The sequence below is a fragment of the Sus scrofa genome, chromosome 15 (genome assembly GCF_054392235.1).
Source record: "Sus scrofa isolate SSC_HxYL_T2T_F1_AM1 chromosome 15, Sscrofa_HxYL_maternal_Yorkshire_Landrace_v2.0, whole genome shotgun sequence".
In the NCBI taxonomy this organism is placed as follows: domain Eukaryota; kingdom Metazoa; phylum Chordata; class Mammalia; order Artiodactyla; family Suidae; genus Sus; species Sus scrofa.
The window spans coordinates 153,652,300-153,664,385 of record NC_139397.1 but is presented as its reverse complement, the minus strand read 5'-3'; the positions used below and the strand labels follow the sequence as shown (position 1 = coordinate 153,664,385).

The 12,086-nt window shown below is 61.9% G+C and overlaps 1 long non-coding RNA gene across 1 annotated transcript; it reads right to left on the bottom strand.

Moving 5' to 3' along the window:
• Positions 1–959: 959 nt before the first annotated feature.
• Positions 960–8,469, bottom strand: LOC146396246 (uncharacterized). The gene is made up of 2 exons (XR_014829451.1): positions 8,297–8,469; positions 960–5,824 (listed from the first exon to the last, which is right to left on the bottom strand). It is a non-coding gene; the product is annotated as an uncharacterized LOC146396246 (long non-coding RNA).
• Positions 8,470–12,086: the final 3,617 nt, after the last annotated feature.

The window sequence follows — 12,086 nt, the reverse complement described above, 5'->3', positions numbered from 1 at the left end:
AATGTGAGTGAAGCAGGTGCTCCAGGTCCAGGGCTGCTCCCCCCACACCCCCGCGGGCAGGAGCTGCCCCCCAACCCCAGGCATGAGCTGCCTGCCCCCCACCCCCACCAAGGAGGGCGTAGCCTGGGGGCCAGTCAGGGGCAGGTGGGCAGCTGGGAGGAGCGGATCTCTGAGGAAGGGGTGGGCTCTCTCCTGCTTCCCCCGGGGCCTCTTTCAAGGAGGGGCAGTGTGGGTTCCCGGGGGGTCTCAGCGCACTCCTGTGACCTGAGAGCTCTGGGCAGGACTTGGCCTGGGGAGGTCCCTACCTGGGTCAGCCAAGGTGACCAGCACTGGCTGTGGGAGGACTCTGGCCCCGCTGGCCCTCCCTCCAGCACCTGTGCTCCAGGCGGGCACCCAGGGCATGGAGGGGGCTTGCCTCAGGGGCCCCCTGGCCAGGGGTGGTCATGAGGAGCCAGCTGGACCAGATGGTGGGACCCTAATGGGACTCTGGGGTGGAGGGATAAGGAGACAGACCAGCCCCCTCTCGGGCCCACCCCGCCGTCCTCCAGGCCTCTGGGCCGAAGGAAAGGGGGAAGGGAGTGGGGTGCCCCGTGCGGCTGGGCGAGGGTTCAGGTGACACCAGTCAGGATTCCAGACCCCAGCCCCGCGGAGAGCCCAGGTGGACACTCGGTCACCCCGCAGTCACCCCGACAGGGTGCAGGGCAGGAACGCACAGATGCCAGGCCCCGCCCGCTGGCACAGCTAACGCTCTGGAGGAAGCGAGGGGGAGATAGATGTGGGGGCGGTCCTGAGACAGCCATGGGGCCTGGACCCCCAGGGGGCTGCTTCCTTGTCACCCCCACTGCACTCTGAGGGAACGGTGACGAGTCAGAGCCACCCTGCTCGGGGCAGCCCTGCCCGCCCCTCCCCCATCCCAATCCGTTTGGAGTCCCGCTTGTCCCTGGAGCACGCGTTGGAGGTGGAAGCAAAGGGAATGCTGATCTATTAATAGATGTCACAGGGGAGGTGTCGGGCGGGGGAGATGAGTTCCCCGTGGCTTGCTTCTCAAACAGGGCCCCATGGGCCTTGGGCATTTACGGTGGCCAACGCCCCCCTGCCTTTTGGCTCCAGCCCCGGGACAGTCGCTGCTCCGCCCCCACGCTGTTTCCAGGCTCTTTGGCTCTCACATCTGAGGGTGGTGTGGTTGAATAATACCTGTGGTTGGATGTGTGTGGCTGGGAGAGAAGCGGGTGGCAGAGCTGGAGCGACGCTGGAACCCTGTCACCTGGGAGGCGTGTTCACACGTCCGTGAGCAGGAAGTGGGCGGCTGGCAAGGGCTGATTCGGATGTGGCTGGCGATGGCCGGGGAGGTCACCCGGGGCCTCTGTGCTTGTCAACAGCTGGTAGACCCAATGTGGCCAGTGTAGCTGAGTGTCCCTTGCACACGTGTGGCTCTTCCCTGCACCTCAGAGAACCCCTTGATAAAACACCGGTGAAAGCCGCAGCCTGCCCACAGGTCCGGTGCGTACAGACCCCAGCTTACAAGTGCACTGCCTCATGTGTCGCTCGGGGCCAGTGGGCAGGCCAGAGTATGGCGGGCGGTGCCTCCTGGACATGCACGTTTCAACAGGTGGGTTTCCTTCCTGAAGGCACCCCTATCTATTGCGGGCTCCGGCCATGACTTGCTCCCTGAAGCACTGGGACCTCACACTGGGTGTTGTAGGGCACGGTGAAGCCCTCCTAAGCACTCAGGCCCAGTCAGTTACCCCACTCCAAGTATAGCCTCTGGGTCAAGCCATTGCCTATTGGTCAGTCCTCACTTATATGGAAGTGACAGACACCTTGCCCAAAGAAATAAGATGACCGATTAAATCATAGAATTGGAAAATGTAAGGTGGATGAGCTTCAGGCATAGCTGGATCCAGGAGGTTAGACAAAGTTATTAGAAGCACCCCTCTCTCCCTCTCTGCTCTGCTTTCCCTTGTGTAGCATTACTCATAGGTAGACTGTCTCTCCAGGTGAAGAAAAATAGCCGTAAAAAGCTCCAGGCATAAAGCAACCTTCTTTTCAATAAACTAAATTGCCCACAGGACTCAGGTTGGTGGCTTGTGTTATTTGTCCATCTCTGGGCTGGTCAATGTTTCAGAGACTGGGCAGTCCTGATTGGCTGGTCTGGATCATGTGCCCATCTCATGCTAGTCAAGATCTCAAAGGCTAGGCAGTCCTGATTGGCTGGTCTGGATCATATGTTCATCTTTGGGCTAGTCATGGTCCAGAGGCTGGATGATGCTGATTGGCTGGCGTGGGTCATATGTCCACTGCCATACTTACAGTCCCAACAGGATCACTGGACTGGGGAGAGGGTCATTTTCAGAGGAAATTTGGGGAGTGAGGGGTGGACAAGCAGACCCCACACGCGCCCCCTCCACGTGGTCATTCCAGGCATGGAAAATGCGTGCTTCCAAGGAGGAATATTTTAAAGGTAAGAGCCCTGCTCAGAGCCCTTGGGGCTCCACCCGCCAACCTCTTCATTTGGAGCAAAACTCTGTGGCTGCCAGGACCTGTGTCTCAGAAGCGCCAGGAAACTTCAAAGGGGCCTGTCCACCTTGCCAGCTTTGATCTCAAAAGGGGACTCACTAAGAGGCAGGATCAAAAGGAAAGGGTACGATCCCAGGTATGCACAGACACCCTCCCTGGGAGGAAATCAAGGCGCTTTCATCCAGGCTGCAGGAGTCACCGTCTGAAGAGACTTAAATATCCTTAAAAGCATGTTTCTTTTTATGTCAGAAATGCAGCAACACAGCCTGTTCCTGTCTTGCTCACCTGGAAGTTGTAAGGGTGAGGAAGCGGAGCGGAGTCACGGAACCCGGCCGAGGTCTGTGCGCACAGGAACGATGACAGCGCTGGTCCAGGGGCCCCGACCAGCGTGCTGTGTGTCTTGGCCAGTTGCTGTCCCTTTCTGGGCCCCAGTTCGAGCTTTTATGATAACAAGTGCCATTATCCCCTCTTACTGCACAGTGACATCCCTGCCGCCACATCTGGGGCCGGGTGATCCCAGCAGGTCCTTCCAGCTCAATATTTATGGTTCTGAATTCCAGGCTGAAGATGATCCGGGGAAACTCTGGGATCACACAATCATTTCTGAGAGCCAGCCTTCCACATTCCAGATTCCAGTCTGGGAGCAGAGAAAAGGGCGACTCTTGAACGGGTGATAAAACCGGCATGCCCTCCAGAGAGGATGGCACGGGCGGCTTGCTTGGTCCCCAGTGACCTCAGCGAGTGGTCACTGGGTGGGGAAAATGAAGCAGCGGCAAATACAGGTCATTCCTTTAAGGGGCTTAACTTTGAAGATGGGGGTGGGGGCAGGCTGAAGACGGCAGGAGGGGTTGCAGCCTGAGGGGCGGTGCTGTGAAAGGAGACACCTGGCAGCTGAAATGCCAAGGGCAGGAGAAGCGGGACAAGGGCAGTGTCAGGACACAGTGAGGCTGTGACTGGGGGGCACTGGCCTGGTAGGGGACGGACCCCTCTTCTACGTCCAGGAGGACATGGTGCAGGTGCAGCTGGGCCTTGATTTTCTCAGTCAAGTTGGAGTCAAGATTGGGCCCGGAGGGAGGCGCTGCAGATCTCTGAGCGCTGCCGGGGCCCCGCCCTGGAGGGACCACTCATCTGCCTCTGCCACCCAGGTGTGCGGGGCGTGGGAGCCGGACCTGGAGCAGGTGGACCTGGGTCTAGGGGCGGGGCAGGCAAGTCCCTGGGCCCATCATGACCTGTCAGTGGGATTTGAGGCTGAGGACCAGGCAGGGGACCCTGGGGCTGGGGGCGGGGTAGGCTCATGCCCCAGGCTCCCTCTGAGCACTGTGCATGCTCCTTCCGGGCGCTCCCAAAACACACTTCTGATCCCAAGCCCTCCTCACTGCCCAAACGGTGCCATGTCCCCAATGCAGGGGTGGCCCATCTTCCAGGAGGGGCCCCAGAGGGAGCCGCTGCCATTCGCCCTGGACGGGTGAACACCTGCGCACGTTTCCGTACGTGCGTGGATCGCTCTGGACTTAAGCATTTGAATACAGGGGGTATTTACTAGGGACTGTGGGAAGTGCAAGGTGGAACCAAAGGAGAAATGAGATTGCCTTTGCAGTTTGGAGGGTAAGCTCAGTAATCACCACGAGACAATTCGAGACAATGAGGAAAGCTGAGCTCATCAGGAGGAGACGGCGTGGGGCAGAGAATTAGATCAGATACAGTTATCGGGGCAGAATCAGGAAAACAGATTGCATTCTGTGCTCCTTTCATCTGGGGGAGAAAGTACTCAAAGGGCTTTAAATTAAAATCAATTCCTATTAAACCTCTGGCTAATTTAGTTTGCAATCCCTTTCAGCTCGAATGGAGGTGCAGGAAAGAGGGGGGCATCTTGGTTTGAGACCCGGAAGCATCCTGGGATGTGACCTTGTCCTGCCCCCTCCAGGGGGAGGGGGAGGCCTGAGCTTTGCTGGAGGGACAAAGGTGGCCAGGGTGGCCCTGGGGTCCTTTGTGTGCTCTCAGGCCTGGCTGCCCTGGGTGCATCTGTTCCCACATAAGGGATCCAAACTCTTGGTGTGAATTCTGCTTCCTGGGACCCAGGACCCCTAGCGCCCGGCGTCTGTGTGGATGCCCACCAGGGACAGGTGCCGTGGCGGGCAGGTGTGTGAGTTCTTCACTCTGTCCAGCATCCCTCTGAGGGAGGATCCGGGCCAAGCAAACAGAAGCTTAGAGAAGGATGGTGCCCTGGTGCGAGTAACAGCCCTGGGACCCGCCTGGGACCTTGTTTGGGGTTTGCAGATGCATTTAACTGAAGGATCGCGAGATGCGAGATGCGGGTGGGCCCTGAACCCGATGACCGGTGTGCTCATGAGAAAGGAGAGGAAGGTTTGAGGCACAGGCACTCGGGGAAGGGGCCGGGGGAGGATGGAGGCAGAGACTGGAGGGAGGTGGCCACAAGCCAAGGCCACCAGGAGCCACCAGCCGCTGCAGAGGCAGGAAGGCTCCTCCTGCAGATCTTCTGGAGGCGGCACAGCCCTGCTGCCTCCTCGATTCCAGCTTCTGGTCTCCAGAACTGTCTTTCGGTCCACTCAGCTTGTGGTCATTTGTTGGGCAGCCCCAGGACACTGACGCAGCCCTGCGGCTGCAGACTCGTGTCTTCACCCCCTGAGCCTTGTGTCTCGGGGTGCTCGTGGTTGCCATGGAGACACCTACATCACGAAGCTCTGGGAGCCGATTCTGGTCATGGGAACTTCCTGCAGCCCTGAGGACTGAGGGGGAACCAGACCCGGGCCTCAGGCTGACAGGTCTGTGCTGCTCCTGACCGTGACCTGTCGGGGGGGCCCCAGACCCCACCCCTGGCCACTGCCTGCTGTGCACCTATTTACAGGGCTCTTCTGGGAGCCCCAGAACTCTCCAACCTGGAGCTGTCACAATCCACCCAGACCTGGAGCTGGGGCGTGGCTGGCTCTGACGCGGTACCCAGGCAGTTCTGGCCGAGACGGTGGAGCCTGCAGGGTTGGGGAGGTTGTTGGAAAAGGCCTGCCTCTCCACAGGCTTCTACAGACTCAGCGATGTGGGGTGTAGGTGCCCTAGGGGCCCGGCCAGGCCCTGGCCCCGCGGCTCGGGCACCGAGCGCTATCACGGGTCTCTTCTCAGCTGAGCCTCTGCTGTGAACCAGGAACTGGAACTGGCGGACGATGGCCAGGACTGGAGATCCAGGGGGAGGGAGCAAAACCGTGCGGGCGTCACGTGTCAGAGGAAAACGATGTAGGGAAGGGGGACCTGGGTCCCTGCAAGGAGACGGCGCCCTTCAAAGGACAGGCGGCTCCTGTGGGAAGAGGCCGTCTGCAGAGTTCAAGGGCAGGGGGCCCCCAGGGCCCACTTGGTTCACCCGGCTCCACAGGAGGTCTGGTGCCTCTGCTGCCCTCCACCTGTTCCAGGTCAGTGGGACGCGCCGGGCCAGGCCAGCCCCCTCTGGAGTTTCACGTCCCGAGGACACCCTGTGTGCAGACCCTGAGGGCAAGGGCCCCCTTCCGTGAGGCCAGACCTGGGACCCTCCTGCCTGAGGGGCGATTCCTGCAGGGACCTCTGCCCTGGAGCGTTGCTGGCCGAGTGCCGGAGCAGAGGGAGCCCTGAGGTGGCCCAGCCCACACCCCATCCATAGCAGCAGGCTGTCCCTGCCCCTCTGCTTCTGCCCCAGCTAAACCCAGGCCGCCCATGTGACATCCGTCTGTGCCAGGCCTGAGCGAGCCCCTCTGGTCCAGGAGTGTCTCCCCATTTCTAAGCACATGGTCCCCGCGGCACAGCCTGGCTCTCATCCCATCCCAGCTTGGGACTCATTTGGCCCTGGGGACTCCCCTGGCCCCTCAGCGTCTTCTGTCCAGGCCACCGAGGACAAGGCCAGACTCATTCACTTCTGTGGGTCCCATGTGGGGAACAAGGGGCCGCCACAGGCCCTGTTCCACGTGGACCTGCTGCACGCTGGGTGGGCCAGGGATCCAGTGAAGATGTGGGCCCTTGGGCAGGTCTATGGAGGGTGCCCAGATGGTGCCAGCAGCATGGCTACCCGGCAGGCCCTTCTGAGGGCAGCCGAGTGACCGCACAGATGGTGAGCCGGGAGGCCGGCCCAGGCGTGGACGATCAGCTGCAGGCATCATCGGGGGCTGGACTTGGGCCGTCCCTTCTCACCGTCATCCCGGCAGCACTTGAGATGGGCCTTCCCTTCTCACCCTCACCCCCCAGCCTTCTTGAGATGCTATAATTTCTCATGCATTCTGAACACAGAAGGGGGACCTAGCGCCACTCGGGTCATTGACTCACCCCAGTGTTGTTAGCTGCTCATTACAATTAAATCTTTGATGAGCTATGTCCCTCCCTCTCTCCCTCCCTCTCTCACTATTTCTTTCTTTCTCTCACTCTTTTCTTTCTTTCTTTCTTTCTTTCTTCCTTCCTTCCTTCCTTCCTTCCTTCCTTCCTTCCTTCCTTCCTTTCTTTCTTTCTTTCTTTCTTTCTTTCTTTCTTTCTTTCTTTCTTTCTTTCTTTCTCTATCTCTCTCTCTCTTTTTGTCTTGTCTTTTTAGGGCCATACCCAAGGCATATGGAAGCTCCTAGGCTAGGGACAGAATTGGAGCTGTAGCTGCTGGCCTACCCCTCAGCCACAGCCACTCGGGATCCGAGCTGCGTCTGCAACCTACACCGCCGTTCACGGCAATGCCGGATCCTTAACATACTGAGCAAGGCCAGGGATTGAACCCGCAGCCTCATGAATACTAGCCAGGTTCATTACCACTGAGCCACAGTGGGAACTCCGCGATGAGCAGTGTCTTACTTTACGAATTAAAAGAATTGTGACTAACGGACTAGATGGCACTTAACCCTGACGGTTCTCCTAGAAAGTTCTACAGAGCCCAAGCCCAGTTCCAGGGCAGGCGCAGGCTGGGCAGGTGGTCGGGGGCCAGCCAACCCAGAACTCCTGGTCACCTGCAGCCCCCCAAAGCCAACCCATCATCTGGGGGGCTGGGTCCAGGCGGAGGGCAGAGGTCAGAGCAGCCGCCTCTTTTCCCAGAGCTAATTCCACTTGCTCCGCAACCTCCGTCTTTAAACCAGACTGGAAATGCGGGAGTGGGCCGGGCTCTGGGCAGGGAGGGTGGGGGGCCGACACCCCTCTCTGGTCTGACCCTGTGGGCCTTCTGCGCGAGACGAGGGTTGGTGAGGGTTTCCGCCAGGCTGCGCCGGGGGGGACAGGGCCACCCGGCGCTGGGCAAAGGTCTCCATGATGGTGCTGCTGACCCAGCCCAGGACTCCCTGTGACCCCAGGGTCAGCCCAGCCGCTGAGTGAGTCACGGACATGGGCCAGCCGACCCTCCCTCTTTCAGGGCCTTGCAGGCTGGACCTGAGCTCCACGGCCCACTGTCCTCATGCCTGGGGAGGTTTTGGGAACCAGCCAGGCTCCCTGCTGTCTCTTCCCCAGGAACCTCTTGGCCCCTGGCGTAAGGGGCTCTCCCGAAGCCCTCTGGGTACAGGGACGGGTTTGTGCCCACCCTCTCTCCCCAGAAAGGCAAAGAGAGACAGAAGGTTGGTGCATGGCCGCCAGGTGGGTGGGACCCAGAGCCAGTGGGTGCTGAGACGTGCCCGGGGGGGGGGCATCAGGAAGGGTGCCCAGGTGGCTTTAGGAGCAGAGTGGGCGCCTCACTCCCTTCCTGTCTGGGCATGGGTCCAGCCTCTTCCCCAGGCCCACCTAGGCCCAGTGTCCTCCAACCCCTAAGGCCAGGCTCCTTGTCCTGTGCCCTGTCGAGCCTCACCTGCCACCGACTGTCCCTTCAGCCGCTGTGGTCCATTCGTATTTTCAGAACTGCTGCAGCTAAGTCCCGGCCCCATCCCCACCCTGCAAATAGTAGTGGCCAGGCACAGTGGGAGCCCTCCAGGCCCTGCCCCACTTCAGGGCCCTCCGCCCCTCGTCCTTCCTCCCTCCAGTGGCTTCCGTCCCCCTTCCCGGGAAAGCTCCTTGGTGCCCAGAGGGACGGGGCCCACCCTCCACAGGTCTCCACCCACCTCCGCTTAGCCCTTCATCACTGTCCCGCCGCCAAACCCCGCGGGCCCCACCCCTGGGAGGGAGGCGGCGCCATCTGATTGGCCAGCCGAGGCAGGTGGGCGGGCAGAGCAGCGTGAGCGACGGGCAGCATCCCACCAGTGGGGAAGGCAGGTGGGGGGGAGCCCCGCCCAGACAGGTGCAGCTCCCATCACTGCCCAAGGAAGACCCCTCCCCGCGCGGAGGTTCCTGCACGGGGCCAGGCTAGAGAGGCTCCCTGGAGTCACTGGAGGCTGGACCTGGACACGCCTCCAGAGGAAACCTGCTCCGACCACGGGTTCCCAGATGGTGCGGGAGGCCCTGGCGGGGGACTGGGGCCTGAGTGGAAACAAGAACCCCCTTCTCCTCCCGGCTGGGCCCTGTTTGGCTCTGTCTCAGCTCAGCTCACAGACCGAACGCGAGACAGTAGCGCATTCAGTCCAGGCGTCCGGCCCCTGCTCAGAGGTCGGGTGGAGTGGGGAGGGGGAGGGGCTCCTGAGAAGGCGCAGGTGAAGCCAGCAGGAGGGGGCCCCTTGGCCAGGTCCGCTGAGCCAGGGTGGGGTGGGGCGGGGCCCTGGGACCCCTTCCTGGACCTGCCCGGGGTTCCTGCCGCAGAGGGAGGGGCTCTGAGCCCCGCAGGGCGGCTGTGTGGAGGCAGTGCACCCTGGGGCGGCCTCAGCACAGGGGTTCCGCCCTGCAGACCCGCTATCAGGCTCAAAAAAGGTGTCATGATCATCAAACAAGCCCGGAATGCAGGCGGGTCTGGAAAAGGGCACCTGTGCCCCCAGGAGGCAGCAGCGCCTGGTCTTGGTGCGCCAGACACACGGTCCGTGGCCCCGGAACCCCTCCCACCGTCCACCTTCTGGGTAGTTCCCTCCCTTTAGATGTTGGAACGTGGATTTGCTTCCAAGAGGACCTGCACAGGCGATAGGAGCCCCTCCTGTGACTGCGACCTGATGCCTAAGACTCCATCTGAGCAAACTGGGAGTCCAGACACCACCTGGCAGGGAGATTTGGGGGCCTCCCCGGTCTGAGGCCTCCTGGAAAAAGCCAGCAGAGGTCCAGGGCCCGCTGTCCTGCTGCCACAGGACGTGAACTCTGTGGCCACCTCGGGGAGCCGGAAGCCTAGTCTCCCGGGTCCAGCCTCCAGATGAGAATGCAGCCTGGCCCACGCCCTGCCTCCAGCAGTCGGCTGGGACCCTGCGGGGTTATCTGAAGCCACTGAGATTGTGGTGCTTTGTTCTGTAGTGTAGACAAGTGGTGTCAGCTCTGCCCTCACTGGCCGGGTGGCCTCTCTGCTCTGTCACCCGGGCGTCATGGTGGCGTCCCTCTGGGGCTGGCGCTGAGGATGAGGGAGCGCGGGGTGGCTCAGCACAGTCTGGGGCACCTGGAAGAGGAGTGGAGGTCTTTGGGGTCCCCCACGTGCTGTTGAGGGAAACAGGCCAACCCCTCCTTTCCACATCTGGTGGGGTCTCTGAGGGGGCCTTGGAGGTGTCAGATGGGTCCCAGCCTGCAGTGCATGGAGGGAGAACTTGGAGGCTGTGGGCACTGGCTGGCACGCTGCCACCCTGGCCGCCGCGTGGCCAGCACAGCCCCTCCCAAGCCCCTCCCCTGTCCACACCCCCGACATGAGACCTGGGGCAGGAAGAGGAGAAACAGCTCTGAGGGGAGAAATGACAGGCCACACTTAGGGGAGGCGCGGGACTGATGCCAGCTGGGACACAGCCTGGCTGCCCCCAGCCCTGTCTGCCCCCTGGGGTTGGGGAGGTGGGTGGCTGTCGGCGACAGAAGGGCTCTGAACACCCAGGGGCTGCTCCTTGCCCTGGAGCATAGGGGCGGCAGGGGTGGGAGACACAGGGGCTGGGGCCTGCGGTGAGGGGTGAGCATGGCTTCAGAGCTGAGCTGAGCCTGCTGCCCTGGGGGCCCCCTCTGAGGTGGGCTCCTGGCAGCTCCGGGAACATGAGCGGGTCTGCAAGGGAGGCGCCTTGAGGACAGGTGGAGCCCTGCACGCGTGGCTCCTCCTTGGGGCCCTGGACAGATGGGGCCACCCTCAGGGGAAGGTTGGGGACAGCGGGTGGCGGGTGGCGGATGGCTGAGGCAGGGCCCCTGCAGAGGGGAGCCTTGTCTTTCCTCCCGGCGTCCTGCCGCTGTGGCCTGTCCCCAGGCAGCGGACGGGAGCCCCCGCCCCCAGCAAGGATCCTGAGGGGCTTCCCACTGCAGGAGAAGCATTTATAGGGGAACTGGGCTCACCCTGTGGGCGCCAAGCCCCATCTCCCCTTTGGGGGACCGTCCAGCTTCTAAAAAGCCCAAAGAGGCTGGCCTCGGGGCAGCGTGCCAGAAATGATCACTTCCCTTCGTGCGAGAGGACAGCAGGGTTGGGAGTGGGCTCCAGGGGGATGGGCCCAGCCGCCCCTGTGCAGGTGGGCAGCGGAGCCCGGGGGCTGGAGCTGGACCCACCAGGGCCAGCAGAGGCTCCGAGCCATCCCCGCGACTGTTTGGGCCTCCAGAGCCCCCTCCCACTTGTAGCCTCTCAGGACAGTGGCTGTGCTCCCAGGTGGGGTCTCTCTGATGTTCGCTGGGCTGGTTTCCTCTGGAATCTGTAAACACACAGCTGCCTTCAGTGCCAGCAAGTAAGTGAAACCACATGGGGTGGTTTGAAGCTTCTAGATGCTCTTACACATAATGAAAGCAGACGAGCTAAGCCCCAGGCGTGCGGCAGACACAGAGCTGGGCCCAGGCGGCCTCCAGCAAGAAGACGTGGGGAGCCCCAGTGGGGTCAGAGCATATGGGCAAGGGGCTCAGGCCTGGGCAGGGGCCTGGGAAGATCAGTCTGGGGAGCCGACAACCATCTGTTGAACTCTAGCCTGCCCACCAAGCCCGGTTTCCAGGCCACCTCTTCCCGGCAGCTCTCCAGGGTTCCTCCCGCCCTCTCCTCTTCTGTGCTGCTGCCCCTTCGTGATGCTCCAAAGGCCCCTCACCTCCAGTCTCATATCATTTGGAGACACACTCATTGGGTCTCCCCACGGGGGAGGGGCAGGGGCCTCCCTCGCCACTGGCCACGGGCACAGCAGTGCACAGTAAACGCAGCTGGATCCGCCTGGGGTCCCCCGGCTGGGGTGAGATAGAATTGTCCCCAGCCGACCAGGACCCGGGGCTCTGTGAGGTCGAGGGCCACCCTTCCCCCCAGCTGAGACCAGCCACACCTTTGCTCTCAGTTCCAGAGCCCGTCCCAGAGCCGCTGGGCAGGGCCCCTCCCCAAGGGCCATGGCCTCTAGGTCAAAGCATAGCTGATGCCCGTGCGTGCCAGGCGCTGACCCTGTGGAGCCGGGCAGGCCCGGGCTCTGCCAGTTCTCTGCCTTCCCTGGGAGCGACCGCGGGCTGAGCCCCAGGGAGCCTGCAGATGATCAGGAGCCAGCTGAATTTCTTTGGAAGGACAGGGTGTCGTGGACACCTAGAGTGACAGGATGAAGGCCGCTTGGAGAGTCGGGTCGGGGCTGGGATGCTCCCGAGGCCTTCAGAACTGC